The following is a 6000-nucleotide window of genomic DNA, read 5'->3' on the forward strand; positions in this document are numbered from 1 at the left end:
GCCATGATTGGTGGGCTGTGCCTGTTGCCACAGCCTGAGGTGGGCATAGTATGTTGCCATGGCGACAGTGGTGGGCTTTGTTGTTGCCCAGTGGGCAGGGCCAATTGCTCTGCTGTGTCAAGCTGTGGGGGGGGGGGGGGGGGGGGGGGGGGCGGGTGGTGTGCAGGCAGCTCTTGTTTCTCTATGCCAGGTTAGGGAGTGAGTCATTGAGTTTTTACAGCAGGGGAAGAGATCCTTCGATCCATTTTGCCCATGCTGCTCCCTTGTGTGTAATTCCCAGTTTTAACAACTTAACAACTGGCAACAAGTGTGGGATCAGACATACTACTGGTTGCAAATGACGTTTTGTTTTTGATGTGAGGAGACGGAGTCCAGATTTCAGAAATGTTGGCATGGGATTGAGGAGGTAATGTGGAGGGAGACTTTCGCAGGATCTGGGCTGCAGTTGACACCAGGAAAGAGGGTAGTCACCAGGTAGCGAGCCAGAAACGGTGGTCGTGAAGGGACTCAGGCCGACAGCTGAAGAAGAGAGTTTGCACTTAAGTGCGAACGGAGTCACAGGGAATTGTCGCCAGGGGACTTGGGCTGTGGGCGATGGGAGAGACGGATGGTACATTAGTAGTTGGTGAGGGAGTGGCTGATGGGGAGGGGACTCGGACTGAGAACAGCCACTAGGCTCAAGTGGCAGGAAATATTCCCTGAAATGGGAATACAAAATAGCAGGACAATTTGTCGCGATGGGACTGTCTGATGAAGTGTCAAAAAATTGGACCTTATATACGGAATGCTTGAATTTGTTCTTAAAGGCAAACAAAGTGGCTGAGGACATCATTGCACCAGTTTACTTCAGTTCCAATGGGAGCAAGATTTTTACAATTCTAAGGAGTCTGGTACCACCAGAGAAATCCACGGAGAAGACATTTCAAGGGCTATGCAAAGTGTTAGGAGGTTATTTTCCATTCAAACTGCCAATGGTTGTGGAATGTTTCTGTTTTACAAACAGCTACAGCATGAAGGAGATTCCATCAACCCCAACTTGTGATCAACTTAAAGAAGTTCCAAGATGCCTTGTGGGACTACACAGTGTGGAGCTGGAGCAACACAGCAGGCCAGGCAATATCAGAGGAGCAGGAAAGCTGACGTTTCCGGTTGGGACCCTTCTGCCTGCTGTGTTCCTCCAGCTCCTCACTGTGTTATCTCTGACTCCAGCATTGGCAGTTCTTACTATTTCTGCCTTGTGGGATTATTTGGTTTGTGGTGTCCAAAATGAAGCCATCCAATGGAAGATACTAACAAGGAGATATATGGATTTCAAGGCAGATTTTGAAATGGCTATCTCAGTGATGTTGTCCACCAGCAAAGCAACACAGTTGGCTGTCGGCTCTCACGTGCTTATAATAGTTGTATCTCGGCAGAGTGTGGTACTAACTGTAGAATGCCACTGATATGGTAAGAGTGGCCACAAGGAGTCGACGTGTTTGACTCAAGAAGCCTAGCGCTGGAGGTGTGAGTGGGCCATATTGCCTGAAAATGCTGGGTACAACTCAAATAAGAGATGTTTAAAGGAGACGAGTCATCGGGCAATGCATAAGGCACATGTCGCCAGGCAGTGAATAGACAGGGAGAGCAAAGACAGGATTGACAGTGAGAAAGTTGGGCTTCATGATGAGGGAAAGAACCGGGGGTTCAGTCTGAAGGTGAACAGGAGAAAAAAAGTGAATTAAATATGTTTCTTTCTCATTCAGAAGGCAGTGGGTATCTGGAATTCACTGCCTGTAAATCTGATAGAGGGAGGAAATCTCAATATATTTAAGACTTATTTAGATAAACAGTGAAACACGATAGCGTGTACAGCTATGGGTAAAGTGGTGGAAAGTGGAATTAGAGTGGATAGATACTTGACAGCCAGCATGGATGCGATGGATTGAAGGATCTCTTCCCCTGCTGTAAAAATTCTGTGACTCACTCCCTAACCTGGCATAGAGAAACCAGAGCTAAAACAGTGTGGAGCTGGAGGAACACAGGAGGCCAGGCAGTACCACAGGAGTAGAAAAGTTGACGTTTCGGGTCGGGACCCTCTGATGCTGCCTGGCCTGCTGTGTTCCTCCAGCTCCACACTGCGTTATCTCTCACTCCAGCATCACCAGCTTCTTACTGTCTCTGAGAAACACCACCCGCCTGCTCACCCCCGCTTCACACAGCAGTGCAATAGGACCCGCCCACTGGTCCACAACCACGCCCACACCCGTCGCCATGGCAACACGCCACACCCGTCACACCCGCGTTGGTAACAGGCACCGCCCTCCATTCATGCCATGACAACAGGCCACGCCCGCCTTCGCAACAAACCCCGCCCACTGGCTTCGTTTGGCGACAGAACACACCTACTCAGAAAAACCAACAGGTCCGGCCAATGGAAACATGCTTTAACTTTATTTACATTGATTTACCCGAATCCAGCGCAGTAAATTAGATTACGCTACCTGTATACTTCGGGAAATTCTACATAATAAAAGCATAGATTTCTAATGTCTCGGTAACCACATAGCATGTTCCAAATGGTTACAAAAATGAATTAAAAGGAACATTCACCATGATATAGATTTGGTTGGATCTTTCAAGATTCATAAAGTAATCCGGGTCAAAAACTAAAACGTGCTCGCTTCGGCAGCACATATACTAAAATTGGAACGATACAGAGAAGATTAGCATGGCCCCTGCGCAAGGATGACACGCAAATTCGTGAAGCGTTCCATATTTTACACATTCACCATGTATCATTTCACCTGTTACAAGGTGTCTGCGTGGACCCCACCCACCAAACCCAGGTTACATCTTGATTCAGCTTGTCCTCGACTTCATTCACTAAATACTAAAATTGGAATGATACAGAGAAGATTAGTTTGGCTCCATGCGCACGAATGATGTGAAAATTCATGGAGCATTCCATATTTTACAATTTCACCACCTTACATTTCACCCACTGCAAAGTGTCTGTATGGACCCGGACATCAAACTCAGGTGTTCATTCACTGTTCAATGTTCAGTGATCACTGAACGCTGTTCTGAGGAAGGGTCACTGGACCCGAAACGTTAACTCTGATTTCTCTCCACAGCTACTTCCAGGCCTGCTGACCTTTTCCAGCAATTTCTGTTTTTGTTTCTGATTCACAGCATCTGCAGGTCTTTGGGTTTTCATTCACTTTAATCTCCTTTTCACTCCACAGGATCCCACAAGTTTGGGCTTTACTCTCTTTTAAGTTTTTAAAAATATTAATCACATAATACTTGTCAATATGCAATTAACAAAATATGCAGAAACTGCAAATCCTGTAGGATATCCCCAACTACTTATAATACTCAGGAAAGACAAGCCAAGTCTTCAGGAACCTGGTGGAAGAGAGAAGCAGCTGGACACTAAGGTTGTGGACCAACTCTGCACACTAACTTTTGCTGGAAACAGTGGTTTCAAATATATCTGAGATAGTAGGAACTGCAGATGCTGGAGAATCCGAGACAACAAGGTGCAGAGCTGGATGAACACAGCAGGCCAAGTAGCATCATAGGAGCAGAAAAGCTGACGTTTCGGGCCTAGACCCTTCATCAGAAAAGGGGGCGGGGAAGGGGGTTCTGAAATAAATAGGGAGAGAGTGGGAGGCAGATAGAAGATGGATAGAGGAGAGGATAGGTGAAGAGGAAACAAACAGGTCGAAGAGGTGGGGATGGAGCCAGTAAAGGTGAGTGTAGGTGGGGAGTTAGGGAGGGGATAGGTCAGTCCAGGGAGGACGGACAGGTCAAGGGGGCGGGATGAGGTTAGTAGGTAGGAGATGGGGGTGTGGCTTGAGGTGGGAGGAGGGGATAGGTGGGAGGAAGAACAGGTTAGGGAGGCGGGGACGAGCTGGACTGGTTTTGGGATGCGGTAGGGGGAGGGGAGATTTTGAAGCTTGTGAAATCCACATTGGTACCATTGGGCTGCAGGGTTGCCAAGCGGAATATGAGTTGCTGTTCCTGCAACCTTCGGGTGGCATTGTTGTGGCACTGCAGGAGGCCCAGGATGGACATGTCATCTGAGGAATGGGAGGGGGAGTTGAAATGGTTCGCGACTGGGATGTGCAGTTGTTTATTGCGAACCGAGCGTAGGTGCTCTGCAAAGCGGTCCCCGAGCCTCCGCTTGGTTTCCCCAATGTAGAGGAGGCCACAACGGGTACAGCGGATGCAGTATACCACATTGGCAGATGTGCAGGTGAACATCTGCTTGATGTGGAAAGTCTTCTTGGGGCCTGGGATGGGGGTGAGGGAGGAGGTATGGGGGCAGGTGTAGCACTTCCTGCGGTTGCAGGGAAAAGTGCTGGATGTGGTGGGGCTGGAGGGGAGTGTGGAGCAGACAAGGGAGTCACGGAGAGAGTGGTCCCTCTGGAAAGCAGATAAGGGTGGGGAGGGAAAGATGTCTTTGGTGGTGGGGTCGGATTGCAGATGGCGGAAGTGTCGGAGGATGATGCATTGGATCCGGAGGTTGGTGGGGTGGTATGTGAGGATGAGGGGGATTCTTTTTTGGTTCTTATTGCGTGGACAGGGTGTGAGGGATGAGTTGCGGGAAATGTGGGAGACACGGTTGAGGGCGTTCTCGACCACTGAGGGGGGGAAGTTACGGTCCTTGAAAAACGAGGAGAACTGAGATGTACGGGAGTGGAATGCCTCATCCTCGGAGCAGATGCGGCGGAGGCAAAGGAATTGGGAATAGGGGATGGCATTTTTGCAGGAAGGTGGGTGGGAGGAGGAGTATTCTAGGTAGCTGTGGGAGTCGGTGGGCTTGAAATGAATAACGGTTTCTGGGTAGTTGCCTGAGATGGAGACAGAGAGGTCCAGGAAGGAGAGAGAGGTATTAGAGATGGTCCAGGTAAACTTAAGGTTGGGGTGGAAGGTGTTGGTGAAGTGGATGAACTGTTCGAGCTCCTCGTGGGAGCACGAGGCGGCGCCGATACAGTCAGCAATGTAACGGAGGAAGAGGTGGGGTTTACGGCCAGTGTAGGTATGGAAGAGGGATTGTTCCACGTAACCTACAAAGAGGCAGGCGTAGCTTGGGCCCATGCAGGTACCCATGGCCACCCTCTTTGTCTGTAGGAAGTGGGAGGAATTGAAAGAGAAGTTGTTGAGGGTGAGGACAAGTTCGGCTAAGCAGATGAGGGTGTCAGTGGAGGGGGACTGGTCGGGCCTGCTGGACAGGAAGAAGCGGAGGGCCTTTAGGCCATCTGTATGGGGAATGCAGGTGTAGAGGGACTGGACGTCCATGGTAAAGATGAGGTTGGAAGTTCTGGAGGAGGTGCAGGGCGTGGGTGGTGTCATGGACATAGGTAGGGAGTTCCTGGACCAAGGGGGAGAAAATGGAGTCCAGATAGTTGGGGATCAGTTCGGTGGGGCAGGAGCAGGCGGAGACAATGGGTCGACCAGGGCATTCAGGTTTGTGGATTTTGGGAAGGAGATAGAAGCGGGTGGTGCGGGGTTGGGGAACGGTGAGGTTGGAGGCCGTGGGTGGGAGGTCACCTGAGGTGATGAGGTTGTGGATGGTTTGGGAGATGATGGTTTGGTGCTCGGGGGTGGGGTCATGATCAAGGGGGCGGTAGGAGGAGGTGTCGGAGAGTTGGCGTCTGGCCTCGGCGATGTAGAGGTCAGTGCGCCATACTACAACAGCGCCTCCCTTGTCCGTGGGTTTTATGGTGAGGTTGGGATTGGAGCGGAGGGAGTGGAGGGCTGCACGTTCTGCAGGGGAGAGGTTGGAGTGGGTGAGTTTCAAGGACCGTAACTTCCCCCCCTCAGTGGTCGAGAACGCCCTCAACCATGTCTCCCACATTTCCCGCAACTCATCCCTCACACCCCGTCCACGCAATAAGAACCAAAAAAGAATCCCCCTCGTCCTCATGTACCACCCCACCAACCTCTGGATCCAACGCATCATCCTCCGACACTTCCGCCATCTGCAATCCGACCCCACCACCAAAGACA

General features: G+C 50.5%; 2 non-coding genes across 2 annotated transcripts; both read left to right on the forward strand.

Moving 5' to 3' along the window:
• The first annotated feature begins 2655 nt into the window (after nucleotides 1–2655).
• On the forward strand, nucleotides 2656–2762 carry LOC125486018. Its single transcript, XR_007264711.1, has one exon. It is a non-coding gene; the product is annotated as a U6 spliceosomal RNA (small nuclear RNA).
• An 89-nt stretch (nucleotides 2763–2851) lies between these two features.
• Nucleotides 2852–2956, forward strand: LOC125486025. The gene has a single exon (XR_007264717.1). It is a non-coding gene; the product is annotated as a U6 spliceosomal RNA (small nuclear RNA).
• Nucleotides 2957–6000: the final 3044 nt, after the last annotated feature.

This window comes from Rhincodon typus, chromosome 24, assembly GCF_021869965.1.
Source record: "Rhincodon typus isolate 14 chromosome 24, sRhiTyp1.1, whole genome shotgun sequence".
Lineage (NCBI taxonomy): Eukaryota > Metazoa > Chordata > Chondrichthyes > Orectolobiformes > Rhincodontidae > Rhincodon > Rhincodon typus.